This window comes from Prionailurus bengalensis, chromosome D1, assembly GCF_016509475.1.
Source record: "Prionailurus bengalensis isolate Pbe53 chromosome D1, Fcat_Pben_1.1_paternal_pri, whole genome shotgun sequence".
In the NCBI taxonomy this organism is placed as follows: domain Eukaryota; kingdom Metazoa; phylum Chordata; class Mammalia; order Carnivora; family Felidae; genus Prionailurus; species Prionailurus bengalensis.
In genome coordinates, this window is record NC_057346.1 from 96116477 (window position 1) to 96135241 (window position 18765).

An 18765-nucleotide genomic window follows, 5' to 3' on the forward strand; every position below is an offset into this window, starting at 1 on the left:
TTCATCTCCTCCAGATAGGAACCTTCCGTGAGTGCATTCTCCAGGCACTCCATGATATTTAAAAGCCTATTGTTTTCCAAGACACGCTGACCTCACCTCTGTTGCCAGGAAACCTGCTGCAGACTCTAGTGCCTGAGTACCCTTGTCACTGCTGTCCCCAGATGATGCAGGAAGAAGCAATCAACTGATGCTGATGCTTATGGTTGGAGCAGAGTGAACAGCACTCACCTGCCATTAAGAAAGCCAGATCTGCTCCAGCAGCTTAGATCCATGCCTGCAGGACACATCCACTGCAGGCTGTTGAAGAAAAGTGAATAGTACTGTGCAAGCATCAAGTGAGGGGTGCCTGGGTGGCCCAGTTGGTTAGGCATCTGGCTTCAGCTCAGGTCATGATCTCACAGTTTGGGAGTTCGAGCCCTGCGACAGGCTCTGTGCTGACAGCTCAGAGCCTGGAGCCTGCTTCAGATCCCGTGGTTCCTTCTTTCTCTGCCCCTCTCCCGCTCACTCTCTGGGTCTCTCAAAAATAAATAAATGTTAAAAAAAAATTTTTTAAGTCATTAAGTGAGCCTACTCTGTGCTTCGTTCTGGAATGTGAGGCTGAAACACACAGAGCTCCTGCCCTTCAAGGATTAGCAAAATATTAAAAGGAGACAGAAATAAACCAATGATAATGATGCAGTGCATAAAATTAATCATAGAACTCTATGCCGGGCCTCTGCTGTGGATGAGGGAAGGCAGCAAAGGGCAGATCAGCCTAGACGATAGAGTAAAAGTTTTTTCTTGAGAGGAGGCAAAAACATCTTACCCTTTTTTATGTACAAAGTTCAGATAGACATACAAGATATAAACAGATACACATTTCTGTGGAAATAAAATCTCTTAGGAAGTGAGACAATTAGGAAAGAAAAGACCTAAAAAGGATTCATTAAGCAGGTGATAATGACAAAAAGGTTCAGAAACATTGAGCTCAGTGGATAGAACAGGTCCTTGCAGTGTCTGGGTGGCTCAGTAAGTTAAGCATCTGAATCTTGATTTCAGCTCAGGTCTTGATTTCAGCTCAGGTCACGATCTCAGGGTCATGGTGACAGGGTCAAGCTCTGTGATGACTGTATAGAGCCTGTTTAGGATTTTCCCTTTTCCAACCTTTCTATGCCCCTCCCCCGCTCGCGCGAACACACACACACACACACACACACACACACACACGGTCTCTAAATAAATAAATAAATAAATTTTTAAAAAGAACAGCTTCTTTTTTTAAAATATGAAATTATTGTCAAATTGGTTTCCATACAACACCCAGTACTCATCCCAACAGGTGCCCTCCTCAGTACCCATCACCCACCCCCATCAACCCTCAGTTTATTCTTGCTTTTTAAGAGTCTCTTATGTTTTGGCTCTCTCCCTCTCTAACCTCTTTTTTTTTTCTCTTCCCCTTCCCCATGGTCTTCTGTTAAATTTCTCATGTCCATATAAGAGTGAAAACATATGGCATCTGTCTTTCTCTGTATGACTTATTTCACTTAGCATAACACTCTCCAGTTCCATCCACATTGCTACAAAAGGCCATATTTCATTCTTTCTCATTGCCCCGTAGTATTCCATTGTGTATATAAACCACAACTTCTTTATCCATTCATTAGTAGATGGACATTTAGGCTCTTTCCATAATTTGGCTATTGTTGACAGTGCTGCTATAAACATTGGGGTACAAGTGGCCCTATGCATCAGTCCTCCTGTACCCTTTGGGTAAATTCCCAGCAGTGGTATTGCTGGGTCATAGGGTAGATCTGTTTTTAATTTTTTGAGGCACCTCCACACTGTTTTCCAGAGAGGCTGCACCAGTTTGCATTCCCACCAACAGTGCAAGAGGGTTCCCATTTCTCCATACCCTTGTCAGCATCTATAGTCTCCTGATTTGTTCATTTTAGCCACTCTGACTGGTGGGAGGTGATATCTGAGTGTGGTTTTGAATTGTATTTCCCTGATGAGGAGCGATGTTCAGCATCTTTTCATGTGCCTGTTGGCCATCTGGATGTGTTCTTTAGAAAAGTGTCTATTCATGTTTTCTGCCTATTTCTTCACTGGATTATTTGCTTTTCAGGTATGGAGTTTGGTGAGCTCTTTATAGATTTTGGATACTAGCCCTTTGTCCGATATGTCATTTGCAAATATCTTTTCCCATTCCGTTGGTTGCCTTTTAGTTTTGTTGGTTGTTTCCTTTGCTGTGCAGAAGCTTTTTCTCTTCATGAGGTACCAATAGTTCATTTTTGCTTTTAATTCCCTTGCCTTTGGGGAAGTGTAAAGTAAGAAATTGCTGCGGCTGAGGTCAGAGAGGTTTTTTCCTGCTTTCTCCTCTAGGGTTTTGATGGTTTCCTGTCTCACATTCAGGTCCTTCATCCATCTTGAGTTATTTTTGTGAATGGTGTAACAAAGTGGTCTCGTTTCCTTCTTCTGCAGGTTGCTGTCCAGTTCTCCCAGCACCATTTGTTAAAGAGGCTGTCTTTTTTTCCATTGGATATTCTTTCCTGCTTTGTCAAAGATTAGTTGGCCATACTTTTGTGGGTCTAGTTCTGGGTTTCTATTCTATTCTATCCTATTCCATTGGTCTCTGTGTCTGTTTTTGTGTCAATACCATGCTGTCTTGATGATTACAGCTTTGTAGTAGAGGCTAAAGTCTGGGATTGTGATGCCTCCTGCTTTGGTCTTCTTCTTCAATATTACTTTGGCTATTCGGGGTCTTTTGTGGTTCCATGCAAATTCTAGGATTGCTTGTTCTAGTTTCGAGAAGAATGCTGGTGCAATTTTGATGGGATTGCATTGCATGTGTAGACTGCTTTGGGTAGTATTGACATTTTAACAATATTTATTCTTCCAATCCATGAGCATGGAATGTTTTTCCATTTCTTTGTGTCTTCTTAAATTTCCTTCATAAGCTTTCTATAGTTTTCAGCATACAGATCTTTTACACCTTTGGTTGGGTTTATTCCTAGGTATTTTATGCTTCTTGGTGCAATTGTGAATGAGATCAGTTTCTTTATTTGTCTTTCTGTTGCTTCATTATTAGCGTATAAGAATGCAGCTGATTTCTGTACATTAATTTTGTATCCTGCGACTTTGCTGAATTCATATATCAGTTCTAGCAGACTTTTGGTGGAGTTTATTGGGTTTTCCATGTATAATATCATGTCATCTGTACAAAGTGAAAGCCAGACTTCATCTTTGCCAATTTTGATGCCTTTGATTTCCTTTTGTTGTCTGATTGCTGATGCTAGAACTTCCAACACTATGTTAAACAACAGCGGTGAGAGTGGACATCCCTGTCTTGTTCCTGATCTCAGGGAGAAAGCTCTCAGTGTTTCCCCATTGAGGATGATATTAGCTGTGGGCTTTTCATAAATGGCTTTTATGATGTTTAAGTATGTTCCTTCTATCCCGACTTTCTTGAGGGTTTTTATTAAGAAAGGATGCTGAATTTTGTGAAATGCTTTTTCTGCATCGATTGACAGGATCATATGGTTCTTATCTTTTCTTTTGTTAATGTGATGTATCACGTTGATTGATTTGTGAATGTTGAACCAGCCCTGCAGCCCAGGAATGAATCCTACTTGGTCTTGGTGAATAATTCTTTTTATATGCTGTTGAATTCGATTTGCTAGTATCTTGTTGAGAATTTTTGCATCCATATTCATCAGGGATATTGGCCTGTAGTTCTCTTTTTTTACTGGGTCTCTGTCTGGTTTAGGAATCAAAGTAACGCTGGCTTCATAGAATGAGTCTGGAAGTTTTCCTTCTTTTTCTGTTTTTTGGAACAGCTTGAGAAGGATGGGTATTATCTCTATTTTAAATTTCTGGTAGAATTCCCCAGGAAAACCGTCTGATCCTGGACTCCTGTTTGTTGGGAGATTTTTGGTAACTGATTCAATTTCTTCACAGGTTATGGGTCTGTTCAAATTTTTTATTTCTTCCTGTTTGAGTTTTGGAAGTGTGTGGGTGCTGAGAATTTGTCCATTTCTTCTAGGTTGTCCAGTTTGTTGGCAGATCATTTTTCATAGTATTCCCTGATAATTTCTTGTATTTCTGAGGGATTGGTTGTAATAATTCCATTTTCATTCATGATTTATCTATTTGGATCATCTCCATTTTCTTTTTGAGAAGCCTGGCTAGAGGTTTATCAATTTTGTTTATTTTTTCAAAAAACCAACTCTTGGTTTCATTGATCTGCTCTACAGTTTTTTTAGATTCTATATTGTTTATTTCTGCTCTGATCTTTATTATTTCTCTTCTTCTGCTGGGTTTAGGCTGCCTTTGCTGTTCTGCTTCTAGTTCCTTTAGGTGTGCTGTTAGATTTTGTATTTGGGATTTTTCTTGTTTCTTGAGACAGGCCTGGATTGCAATGTATTTTCCTCTCGGGACTGCCTTCGCTGCATCCCAAAGCGTTTGGATTGTTGTATTTTCATTTTCATTTGTTTCCATATATTTTTTAATTTCTTCTCTAATTGCCTGGTTGACCCACTCATTCGTTAGTAGGGTGTTCTTTAACCTCCATGCTTTTGGAGGCTTTCCAGACTTTTTCCTGTGGTTGATTTCAAGCTTCATAGCATTGTGGTCTCAAAGTATGCATGGTATGATCTCAATTCTTGTATACTTATGAAGGGATGTTTTGTGACCCAGTATGTGATCTATCTTGGAGAATGTTCCATGTGTACTCAAGAAGAAAGTATATTCTGTTGCTTTGCGATGCAGAGTTCTGAATATATCTGTCAAGTCCATCTGATCCAATATATCATTCAGGGCCCTTGTTTCTTTATTGATCCTTTGTCTAGATAATCTATCTATTGTTGTAAGTGGGGTATTAAAGTCCCCTGAAATTACCACATTCTTGTCAATAAGGTGGCTTATGTTTGTGATTAATTGTTTTGTATATTTGGGGGCTCCCATATTCAGCACATAGACATTTATAATTGTTAGCTCTTCCTGATGGATAGACCCTGTTATTATTATATAATGCCCTTCTTCATCTCTTGTTACAGCCTTTAATTTAAAGTCTAGTTTGTCTGATATAAGTATGGCTACTCCAGCTTTCTTTTGACTTCCAGCAGCATGATAGATAGTTCTCCATTCCCTCACTTTCCATCTGAAGGTGTCCTGAGGTCTAAAATGAGTCTCTTGTAGACAGCAAATCGCTAGGTCTTGTTTTTTTATCCATTATGATACCCTATGTCTTCTGGTTGGCGCATTTAGTCCATTTACAGTCAGTGTTATTACAGAAAGATATGGGTTTAGAGTCATTGTGATGCCTGTAGGTTTCATGCTTGTAGTATGTCTCTGGTACTTTGTGGTCTTTGTAACATTGCACTCACAAAACCCCCCTTAGGATCTCTTGTAGGGCTGGTTTAGTGGTGATGAATTCCTTCAGTTTTTGTTTGTTTGGCAAGACCTTTATCTCTCCTTCTTTTCTGAATGACAGACTTGCTGGATAAAGGATTCTCAGCTGCATATTTTTTCTGTTCATCACATTGAAGATTTCCTGCCATTCCTTTCTGGCCTGCCAAGTTTCAGTAGATAGGTCTGCTACTGCTGTTAAGTGTCTACCTTTGTATGTTAGGGCCTGTTTATTCATAGCAGCTTTCAGAATTTTCTCTTTATCCTTCTTTTTTGCCAGTTTCACTATGATATGTTGTGCAGAAGATCAATTCAAGTTACATCTGAAGGGAATTCTCTGTGCCTCTTGGATTTCAGTGCCTTCTGCCTTCCCCAGATCAGGGAAGTTCTCAGCTATGATTTGTTCAAGTACACCTTCAGCCCCTTTCTCTCTCTCTTCCTCTTCTGGAATTCTTATTATACAGATATTGTTGCATTTCATCGTATCACTTAGTTCTCTAATTCTCCCCTCATATTCCTGGATTTTTTTATCTTTCTTTTTCTCAGCTTCCTCTTTTTCCATAATTTTATCTTCTAATTCACCGATTTTCTCCTCTGCCTCTTCAATCGGAGCTGTGGTCGCCTCCATTTTATTTTGTACCTCATTTATAGCATTTTTTAGCTCCTCATGACTGTTTCTTAGTCCCTTGATCTCTGTAGCAATAGATTCTCTGCTGTCCTCTATACTTTTTTCAAGCCCAGTGATTAATTTTATGACTATTATTTTAAATTCATGTTCCGTTATATTGGTTAAATCGTTTTTGATCAATTCGTTAGCTGTTGCCACTTCCTGGAGTTTCTTCTGAGGAGAATTCTTCCATTTCATCATTTCAGATAGTCCCTGGAGTGGTGCAGAACTGCAGGGCACTTCCCCTGTGCTGTCTGGAGTAACTTGTGTTGGTGAGAAGGGCTGCAGTGAGACCTGATGTCTGCCCCCAGCCCACTGCTGGGTCCACAGTCAGACTGGTGTGTACCTTATCTTCCCCTCTCCCAGAGGCAGGACTCACTGTGGAGGGGTGTGGCCCCTGTCTGGGCTACTTGCACATTGCCAGGCTTGTGGTGCTGCTTCTATGGGAGCTGGTGTATTAGCCGGGGTGGATGCGCAAGGTGCACAGGGGTAGGAGGGGCAGGCTTAGCTTGCTTTGCCGTGGGTGGTCCCCTGTGGAAAGGGCCCTGCAGCACCGGGAGGGAGGCAGGCAGACCCATCAGAGGGATGGAGCCACAGAAGCACAGCAGTGGGTGTTTGCACAGTGCAAGCAAGTTCTGTGATTGGAACTGGTTCCCTTTGGGATTTTGGCTGGGGGATGGGTGAGGGAGATGGCATTGGCCAGCACCTTTGTTCCCCACCAAGCTGAGCTCTGTCCTCCGGGGCTCAACAACTCTCCCTCCCATTGTCCTCTATCCCTCCCACTCTCTGAGCAGAGCTATTAACTTATAACATTCCAGATGTTAAGTCCTGCTGGCTGTCAGAACACACTCCGTCTGGCTCTTCCGCTTCTGCAAGCCAGACTCAGGGGCTCTGCCTTGCCAGGTGGGCTGGCTGCCCCTCCACCGCCCCAGCTCCCTCCCTCCAGTCCGTGTAGCACACACCACCTCTCCGCCCTTCCTACCCTCTTCCATGGGCCTCTTGTCTATGCTTGGCTTCTGAGAATCCATTCTGCTAGTCTTCTGGCGGTTTTCTGGGTTATTTAGGCAGATGTGGGTGGAATCTAAGTGATCAGCAGGACGCGGTGAGCCCAGCGTCCTCCTACACTGCCATCTTCTCGATCCTCCAAGAACAGCTTGTTTCTTACACATATGTGAGTTTATACTTAGGTTACTCAGCCTTTCTGTGCCTAAGTTTTGTCATCCACAAATTAAAGATAATAAGTGTACCATCTCTTACATACTGTGATTAAATCAGATACTACATATAAAGTGTCTAATAGATACCTGACACATAATAAATGCCCAACAAATATATGCTACTGTCACTAATCCATTCAGCAAATAATGTTCATCTATCAATCCAAGAAAATGTAAAACCTTGCTGGCGTCCTTAAGGAGTGTTAGAAGAAGTGGCCTGGCACAAAAGATAAAAGCTTCAACTTTTCAGATAGACTGAAGTTTTAAGTCAGGATTCACACTGTGCCAGCAAATCGTTTAGCTTCACCCAACCTCAAGTTTGCTTCTGTAAAGTGGACAGCATAACACCCACAACACGGATTTAGTGCCTAGTGTGGGTCACAGGGGAAGGGCTGGGAACAGAAGAGTGAAGGAAACAGCCTCACTCCTTTTGGAGTTCCCCTCTGAACAGAGTAGACAGACAATAAACACATCAATGAGTAATTATGTCACAGAACGCCAGGGAGTGATCAGCATCGAAAAGAAAGATAAAGCAGACTAGGTTTTAGAATGAAGAATGATAAAGAGTGCTATTAGAGTTTCCTGGGAAGCACCCTCGGGGAGGTGACATTTGAGCACAGACATGAATGAAGTGAAGGAGTGAACCCTGTAATTATCTGGGGAAATGGTGTTCCAGGAAAAGCGAACACTAAATGCAAATATCCTGAGACAGGAATATGTTAGGTGTTTTTGAGGCTAGACTTGCTGGAAAACAATGAACAAAGGGGCACATGGCGGGAGAAGAGGTCATAAAGTGAGCCAAGGAGCAGGATTTTATTTTAAGTCTGACCAAGGATAAGAACAGGAAAACAACATGATCTGATTTATGTTTTAGGAGGATGTCTCTGGCTACTGTGGACAGAGCAGCAGGAAGAAGAGCAGAGCAAGTAGTTTGGACGCTACTGATATAGGTAAAGCAGTTAACACTTTGGCCAACACAACAAATATTCAATCAAAGGACATTAGAAGAAAAAAAAAACACTTCAAGGCAAACAACATAAAGAATTTCTATATGCCTCCCCTGTCATTTCTTGGTGCTCTTGTCTGAGATGAATGTGGGGCCAAATAAAAGCACTGGTCTGATCCACTTAGGTGTCTCCTAAGGAACATTATATTCAATGTTGAAAAGCTGTAAAAGTCCATCCGTATCTGTATATTAAAATGGTATCAACTTAAAATGACTCTAGTAAATGAAGGAGTTCCTGGGTGGCTCAGTCAGTTGAGCAACCGACTTCGGCTCAAGTCATGATCTCACAGCTCGTGAGTTGGAGCCCCACATCAGGCTCTGTACTGACAGCTCAGAGCCTGGAGCCTGCTTCAGATTCTGTGTCTCCCTCTCTCTCTGCCCCTAATCCACTTGCATTCTGTCTCTGTATCTCTCAAAAATAAATAAACATTAAAAAAGAAAATTTTTAATGAAAAAAAAAGGACTCTAGTAAATGAAGAAAATATCTGAGAATTTCAAAAATTGTGATTGTTACCAAATTTTAAGCATACACCAGATTCATATCTCAGTGCCTGGAATACATGGTAGGTAATCAGCAATTATCTGTTGAAGAATGAATAAATTTAAAAAATCCCAAACAAACTGCACTGTGGAGACAAAGAGTCTAAAGGAAGATATAAAAACCCCTTGGGGCTGTTTATCTTATATTAGTATAAGTATAGAATCTCTTCTTGATAGTTTATTTCTAGAATTCAGGAAATCCAAGTGACACAAGTGGGTGTGAGACCAACACTTGGCTATACATCTTTAAAATGAATTTTGATCAGGGCACCTGGGTGGCTCAGTTGGTTAAGAGTCTGCCTCTGGATTTTGGCACAGGTCATGTTATCACAGTTGTGAGATCAAGCCCCATGTCTGACTCCACGCTAGGATTCTCTCTCCCTCTCCTTCTGCTCCCCCCCCACCGCCCGTGCATGTGGCGCTCTCTCTCTCTCTCTCTCTCTCAAATAAATAAATAAATAAATAAATAAATAAATAAATAAAATTAATTCTGATCAATCATACTTTCCTAGGTGGGTAAAATTATCCAGTAGGAATAGTACCTACAATAGGTACAATAATACCTACAAAAGATCGATGTCTAGACTATATTAGGTGCCCAATAAATATTTTCCAATTTAGTTGAAAAGCATATGAATAGAACTCTGTTTAAAAGTATGCTTATGGCACAAAAACAGACACATAGACCAATGGAATAGAATAGAAACCCCAGAACTAGACCCACAAACGTATGGCCAACTCATCTTTGACAAAGCAGGAAAGAATATCCAATGGAAAAAAGACAGCCTCTTTAACAAATGGTGCTGGGAGAACTGGACAGCAACATGCAGAAGGTTGAAACTGGACCACTTTCTCACACCATTCACAAAAATAAACTCAAGATGGATAAAGGACCTGAATGTGAGACAGGAAACCATCAAAACCTTAGAGGAGAAAGCAGGAAAAAACCTCTCTGACCTCAGCTGTAGCAATCTCTTACTCGACACATCCCCAAAGGCAAGGGAATTAAAAGCAAAAGTGAATTACTGGGACCTTATGAAGATAAAAAGCTTCTGCACAGCAAAGGAAACAACCAACAAAACTAAAAGGCAACCAACAGAATGGGAAAAGATATTCGCAAATGACATATCGGACAAAGGGCTAGTATCCAAAATCTATAAAGAGCTCACCAAACTCCACACCCAAAAAACAAATAACCCAGTGAAGAAATGGGCAGAAAACATGAATAGACACTTCTCTAAAGAAGACATCCGGATGGCCAACAGGCACATGAAAAGATGTTCAGCGTCGCTCCTTATCAGGGAAATACAAATCAAAACCACACTCAGGTATCACCTCACGCCAGTCAGAGTGGCCAAAATGAACAAATCAGGAGACTATAGATGCTGGAGAGGATGTGGAGAAACGGGAACCCTCTTGCACTGTTGGTGGGAATGCAAATTGGTGTAGCCGCTCTGGAAAGCAGTGTGGAGGTTCCTCAGAAAATTAAAAATAGACCTACCCTATGACCCAGCAATAGCACTGCTAGGAATTTATCCAAGGGATACAGGAGTACTGATGCATAGGGCCACTTGTACCCCAATGTTCATAGCAGCACTCTCAACAACAGCCAAATTATGGAAAGAGCCTAAATGTCCATCAACTGATGAATGGATAAAGAAATTGTGGTTTATATACACAATGGAATATTACGTGGCAATGAGAAAAAATGAAATATGGCCTTTTGTAGCAACGTGGATGGAACTGGAGAGTGTGATGCTAAGTGAAATAAGCCATACAGAGAAAGACAGATACCATATGGTTTCACTCTTATGTGGATCCTGAGAAACTTAACAGGAACCCATGGGGGAGGGGAAGGAAAAAAAAAAAAAAAAGAGGTTAGAATGGGAGAGAGCCAAAGCATAAGAGACTGTTAAAAACTGAGAACAAACTGAGGGTTGATGGGGGGTGGGAGGGAGGAGAGGGGGGGTGATGGGTATTGAGGAGGGCACCTTTTGGGATGAGCACTGGGTGTTGTATGGAAACCAATTTGTCAATAAATTTCATTAAAAAAAAAAAAGTATGTTTACATCCTTTTCCTCAAGTTCCAATAAATTAAACTCCTTTCCAATTCCCTACATACAGAAAAGTCACTGACTTCTGCTTCACTTAAAACCATTTTAGGAATGTGATAGGAAAATAAAGCAAGGTTACTTATCCACCATGACCACACTTTGTTCATCAGGATTCAATTCCAAAAGGTTAATCTTGAGTATATCAGCAAGCCAAGAGATGCAACAATGCTCGATGGAAAAGCTTACAGGAGTCATACCTATTACTCTTAATTTCAACCATCTATTTCCATCACATAGGAAAGAACAAGGATTGATGAGAGAGCACTTCAGTGGAACTTTTATCCATAAAGTCACTGGCAAGAATGGAAGAGGTCTTTTTAGATACATCAGTCTTTGAAAGACACAGCATTTCACACCTTTTTCATCTGGAACCACATTAATCCCCTGGGATTAAACAATTGAGGAACTTCTGGACATCAAGGCAGTTTCAATTTACATACCCTTCCTTGACCCCCTGGCTCTGCCCTCCACTGTCACTCATCTGAGGCAACGAACAGAATGCCTTCCCCAGTCCCCAACCAGTGGAAAATGAAAAAAACATCTGACTTTCACCCCATATCATTTTCATCTTTCATCTTAATTATCACCACCAAAAGTACAGAAATCATTATCTTTACGATGATGAACGTCCAATTAGCATTTCCCATATAAATTTCATATTATAAAAGAGGTTGTAATGGATAATGCAAATTGCTAATGGCCTTTTTTTCCTGGACTGAAAAATTGAGGTGCTTAACAAAATGAAATTAAATCTGAGCTATTTTCAAACAAGTCAAGAACTTTAATTATTTGGATGGTAAAAAAGAAGGAGAGATAAACTAAATTTTTTAAATGGTCATATTTTTAAATAGTTTCTCTTTCCACTACACTGCTCAAGCTTTCTCTCTAGAAAGCTCAATGCTTGTCTTGTTGTGCTCAGTAGGTTTTAAACTACTGTGAAAATTGTTCATTGTGATTTTTTCATTAGCAGTACTCTTTAGTAAGTTCGAAGCTTATTCCAAATAAACATTCTCTTTGCTCTATGGCATTTTAATTGGTTCCCATCCACCACAGCTCCTCACAAAGACAGATGTTGTTGGTGATACCATCTCCTCTCTAATTAGAACACGTTGATTTGAGCAACAACATTAGAGATTGTGATTTACTAAAGAAGAATCCTAGAACTGTCCAGTCAGATCAAGCTAGCTGAGGTGTTAGCCAGCATAATAGTGGCTGAACTATTATGTTCGGAAGTCACAACAGACCTAGGTTCAAAGCTACTTACCATCTCTATCAGTTAATCTCCATGAAGTGTGATGAAGGCAACCTGTGAGAGTTATTGAGGATTAAATGATAGAATACATAAAAGACGCCTAGAACAATGGCTGAAAAATAGTAAGTATTTGATACACAGAGAAAAAAGTAACTTCAACTATGACTTTAAAACTTGTAAATGAATTATTATTCATTCAATAAATATGCATTGACCACTCAATATATACCAGACACTGTTCTACACATGGGATATATCAAAGAACACAGACTTCCCTGGAAAAAGAGACAATAAATAATAAATGTCATAAACAGGTATGTAGTAAGTGCCCCCCAAAGGTAAGAGAATAGAGCTGGATGCAGGAGATGGGAAAAGGGGATTGGGTGGAGACAGAGTTTGCTGCTTGCAATTTTAAGTAGGGTAACCAATATGGATTCTACATTTTGAAGGCAGAACCAAAAAGGTTTACTGAAGGACTGGATGTGGGACATGAGAGAAAGGAGAGGAATTCAGGTTGATTGCAAAGTTTCTGGCCTGAGTAACTGCAAGGATAGAATTGCCGCCCAAAGAGATGGGAAAGACTGGAAGTGGTGCGAATTGTGTGGCGAATGCCTGTGCATGTATGGATATGGGATGTGAGTGAAAGGAAGGAGTTAAGGATGACTCCAAGCCTTTTGACAAGGATAGAGTTGCTGTCAGTTGGGTGTTGAGTGTCTGTGTGTGCTACACCACCTTCTATCCACCAGTGTCTAGACATGGTGATTGTCTTAATAAAATGTTAGGGAAACATCCAGATCTTTTATTTAGCTTGATGACGTTTCACTATATCACTTCAGTAGAAGTTCTGGTGTGACAAACCTCCCTTTCTCTATTTTATAACAGAGGAAGGTAAAATGACAGGGTGTGCATACGCATTAAAATGTCAAATATACACAGCTGTTTATAGGTGCACATGTACCACTACCTGGTTATTGAAAGTAATAAGTACTCAATACACTTTCTTTTCATAAAAGAATGACCATATGACACTAAGCAATTAACGAACAGTTAAGAAGGGCCATGAGTGGTGCTGTAAGGAGATAATTGCGCATAACAAAAGTTATAGCCATGGGGAGTTAGATTGACCAACCATCCTGGTTTACATGAGATGTTCTCACTGAAAGTCCTGTGACCCATAAAACTCCTCAGTCCCAGGCAACCTAGGACAGTTGGTCATCCCAACAGAGGATGTTGAGTTTAGGACATGTTAAGTTTGGAATGTCTATTTGACATCCAAGTGTAGATGTAAGGGAAAAGAGATGAATATATGCATCTGGAATTTAAGAGTCAAGAGACATAAATTTGGTTGCCAGCATATATATGGTATTTAAGACAATGAGATTGTGTAACACTATGGGATTTTATATTCAGTAGGAAGTATTTACCAATAGAGATTTGTTCAGCACATACTGAATGCCAAGTCCTCAGAATATAGGTAACAGCCACAGCACAACAGAAAAGACAGACAAATAACCAATTAAGTACAGTACATTTTGTCATGTACAAGCTCAGTAGTGGTCCCCTCAAGGACAAGATGATTGCACAGGTATTTGAAGGATGAAGAGGAGCTTTCCAGGCAGATGAAGCAATAGAGTGAGAGGGAGTTCAGAGCAGAAAATACAGTATGTGTGATAACACAGGGAAGTTAAACAGCATGACAGGCTTCAGAAAATCTCAAGAAGTTTGCTGGTTCAGGCTCATGAAATGAAAGGATGGAAGTGATAAGAAATGAAGAAAAAAAAAACCTGATTATCACCAATGGTCAGGCACTTGAATTCCAGCAAAAACAGAAACACAGGGCTTCTTGATCAAACACCATGGGTATATCAAAGGCCCACTATAAGGAACTGCAACATGGTGCTGCTGTTCAGGCTTCATAGCTCATTAGAAATATAAATGTGGGAAAGTAGTCTTCTCTATTTTTAGTGCCTTCATCTAGTACTGGAAATAACAATAATCATGAAATATTTGGTCAATTTCCTTCATCAGTGTGACATACAAATGGGATAGTGAAGCCCATTTGTGCTAAGTAACATGATGGGTTTATAAGGATTGTTATTCTTTTGTAATTCTGTTGACTTTACCATTCCAAGCAATGGTAAAAATCAACCATGTCCAATAGACAAAAAAAAAAAAAAAAAGTCATAAGACATATTTGTAGCAGAAAGGGTAGCTGGAGGCCAACATGTGTTTTGTCAACCACAGTGTGGGTCACATAAATCTGTAACATTTTAGAACTAAAAGAATTAAATTATGAGTTTGGTGTTTTATTAACTTATTTAGCAACAGAACTCTTTTGTCATACAGAATCCTGAATATAATCTTAATTTATAAATTTACTAAAAGTGTGATGGTCCTGTGTGAATCCTGGACTGGGGGAAGGGAAGACAGTTTTTCCTGTTCAACTTCCCTATGGCCATTCTTACTGGCCACTAAGACACATCCCAGAACACTAGAGTTCTACACAATAATTTTAAGATAACTGCTGTAGGGGGGTGCATGGGTGGTACAGTCAGTTAAGCGTCCGACTCTTGACTTCAGCTCAGGTCATGATCTCACAGTTTGAGATCAAGCCCCATGTTGGCCTCTGTGCTGACAGTGTGGAGCCTGCTTGGGATTCTCTCTCTCCCTCCCTCTCTGCTCCTCTCCTGCTCTCTCTCTCTCTGAAAATAAACATTTTTTTTTAAAAATGTAACTGTTGTAAATAATGTAATCCAATATCTTCATTCTATAGGTGATACCAAGGGCCAAAAGGAATGGCATTTACCCAAAATCGGAGTTAATCAGCTCCGCATGATATAATTTCCACTGTGAATACAACAGAATAGCACTATTCCTGGCCCTCTATTATATTCTGCTCATTGCTTAGTATCCTGTGATCACTTTTATACAATTTTTTAATAAGTGTATTGAGTACTTATTAGCTCTAATAACCAGTTAGCATTACATGTACACATAGACTTAGGCAAATCAGGATGGTTGGTTGCTACCTACGATAACACTCTCAAGGTCAAAAACACACAGGGCAGAAGATAGATTATAACAAAACTAATCTAGCACTTACCTGAAAGCCTAGCTTCCAACCTTGAAGATATAATTTCGTTCATTTTAAAAAGAATACTGGGTGGTTCAGTCAGTTCAGTGTCTGACTCTTGATTTCTGCTCAGGTCACGATCTCATAGTTTGTTTTTTTTTGTTGTTGTTGTTGTCGTTTTATTTTAGTTTCTATGATTCCACTTCCTTTATTTTATTTATGTTACTAATTTCCTTAAACTGAAGGTTAACTAGTTTCTTAAACAAAATATAGAAAATATAAACAGAAGTAATAACATAAAATTTATCTATAGCCTTACCACTATCCAAAGCCAATTATTGTTAAGATTCAGACATATTCTTTTCTGTGTTTTTATTTTATTTTTTTTGTCCTTTGTTTTTTTATTTACTTTTTTATTTTTTTAATTTTTTTAATGTATGAAATATATTGTCAAATTGGTTTCCATACAACACCCAGTGCTCATCCCAAAAGATGCCTTCTTCAATACCCATCACCTACCCTTTCCTCCCTCCCACCCCCCATCAACCCTCAGTTTAGTCTCAGTTTTTAAGAGTCTCTTATGCTTTGGCCCTCTCCCACTCTAACCCCTTTTTTTTTTCTTACCCTCCCCCATGATTCCTGTTAAGTTTCTCAGGATCCACATAGAGTGAAAATATATGATATCTGTCTTTCTCTGTATGGCTTATTTCACTTAGCATCATACTCTCCAGTTCCATCCACATTGCTACAAAAGGCCATATTTCATTCTTTCTCATTGCCACATAGTACTTCATTGTGTATATAAACCACAATTTCTTTATCCATTCATCAGTTGATGGACATTTAGGCTCTTTCCACAATTTAGCTGTTGTTGAGAGTGCAGCTATAAACATTGGGGTACAAGTGCCCCTATGCATCAGTATGTATCCCTTGGGTAAATTCCTAGCAGTGCTACTGCTGGGTCATAGGGTAGGTCTATTTTTAATTTTTTGAGGAACCTCCACACTGTTTTCCAGAGTGGCTGCACCAGTTTGCATTCCCACCAACAGTGCAAGAGAGTTCCCGTTTCTCCACATCCTTGCCAGCATGTATAGTCTCCTGATTTGTTCATTTTGGCCACTCTGACTGGCGTGAGGTGATATCTGAGTGTGGTTTTGATTTGTATTTCCCTGATGAGGAGTGACGTTGAGCATGTTTTCATATGCCTGTTGGCCATCTGGAAGTCTTCTTTAGAGAAGTGTCTATTCATGTTTTCTGCCCATTTCTTCACTGGATTGTTTTTCGGGTATGGAGTTTGGCGAGCTCTTTATAGATTTTGCATACTAGCCCTTTGTCCAATATGTCATTTGCAAATATCTTTTCCCATTCCGTTGGTTGCCTTTTAGTTTTGTTGATTATTTCCTTTGCTGTGCAGAAGCTTTTTCTCTTCATGAGGTACCAACAGTTCATTTTTGCTTTTAATTCCCATGCCTTTGGGGATGTGTCAAATAAGAAATTGATGCGGCTGAGGTCAGAGAGGTTTTTTCCTGCTTTCTCCTCTAGGGTTTTGATGGTTTCCTGTCTCACATTCAAGTCCTTTATCCATTTTGAGTTTATTTCTGTGAATAGTGTAAGAAGTGGTCTAGTTTCCTTCTTCTGCAGGTTGCTGTCCAGTTCCCCCAGCACCATTTGTTAAAGAGACTGTCTTTTTTTCCATTGGATATTCTTTCCTGCTTTGTCAAAGATTAGTTGGCCATACTTTTGTGGGTCTAGTTCTGGGGTTTCTATTCTATTCCATTGGTCTCTGTGTCTGTTTTTGTGTCAATACCATGCTGTCTTGATGATTACAGCTTTGTAGTAGAGGCTAAAGTCTGGGATTGTGATGCCTCCTGCTTTGGTCTTCTTCTTCAATATTACTTTGGCTATTTGGGGTCTTTTGTGGTTCCATATGAATGTTAGGATTGCTTGTTCTAGCCTCGAGAAGAATGCTGGTGCAATTTTGATTGGGATTGCATTGAATGTGTAGATAGCTTTGGGTAGTATTGACATTTTAACAATATTTATTCTTCCAACCCATGAGCACAGAATGTTTTTCTATTTCTTCATATCTTCTTCAATTTCCTTCATAAGCTTTCTATACTTTTCAACATACAGATTTTGTATATCTTTGATTAGATTTATTCCTAGGTATTCTATGCTTCTTGGTGCAATTGTGAATGGGATCAGTTTCTTTATTTGTCTCTCTGTTGCTTCATTGTTAGTGTATAAGAATGCAACTTATTTCTGCACATTGATTTTGTATCCTGCGACTTTGCTGAATTCATATATCAGTTCTAGCAGACTTTTGGTGGAGTCTATCGGATTTTCCATGTATAATATCATGTCATCTGCACAAAGTGAAAGCCTGACTTCATCTTTGCCAATTTTGATGCCTTTGATTTCCTTTTGTTGTCTGATTGCTGATGCTAGAACTTCCAACACTATGTTAAACAACAGCGGTGAGAGTGGACATCCCTGTCTTGTTCCTGATCTCAGGGAGAAAGCTCTCAGTGTTTCCCCATTGAGGATGATATTAGCTGTGGGCTTTTCATAAATGGCTTTTATGATGTTTAAGTATGTTCCTTCTATCCCGACTTTCTTGAGGGTTTTTATTAAGAAAGGATGCTGAATTTTGTGAAATGCTTTTTCTGCATCGATTGACAGGATCATATGGTTCTTATCTTTTCTTTTGTTAATGTGATGTATCACGTTGATTGATTTGTGAATGTTGAACCAGCCCTGCAGCCCAGGAATGAATCCTACTTGGTCTTGGTGAATAATTCTTTTTATATGCTGTTGAATTCGATTTGCTAGTATCTTGTTGAGAATTTTTGCATCCATATTCATCAGGGATATTGGCCTGTAGTTCTCTTTTTTTACTGGGTCTCTGTCTGGTTTAGGAATCAAAGTAACGCTGGCTTCATAGAATGAGTCTGGAAGTTTTCCTTCTTTTTCTGTTTTTTTGGAACAGCTTGAGAAGGATGGGTATTATCTCTATTTTAAATTTCTGGTAGAATTCCCCAGGAAAACCGTCTGATCCTGGACTCCTGTTTGTTGGGAGATTTTTGGTAACTGATTCAATTTCTTCACAGGTTATGGGTCTGTTCAAATTTTTTATTTCTTCCTGTTTGAGTTTTGGAAGTGTGTGGGTGCTGAGAATTTGTCCATTTCTTCTAGGTTGTCCAGTTTGTTGGCAGATCATTTTTCATAGTATTCCCTGATAATTTCTTGTATTTCTGAGGGATTGGTTGTAATAATTCCATTTTCATTCATGATTTATCTATTTGGATCATCTCCATTTTCTTTTTGAGAAGCCTGGCTAGAGGTTTATCAATTTTGTTTATTTTTTCAAAAAACCAACTCTTGGTTTCATTGATCTGCTCTACAGTTTTTTTAGATTCTATATTGTTTATTTCTGCTCTGATCTTTATTATTTCTCTTCTTCTGCTGGGTTTAGGCTGCCTTTGCTGTTCTGCTTCTAGTTCCTTTAGGT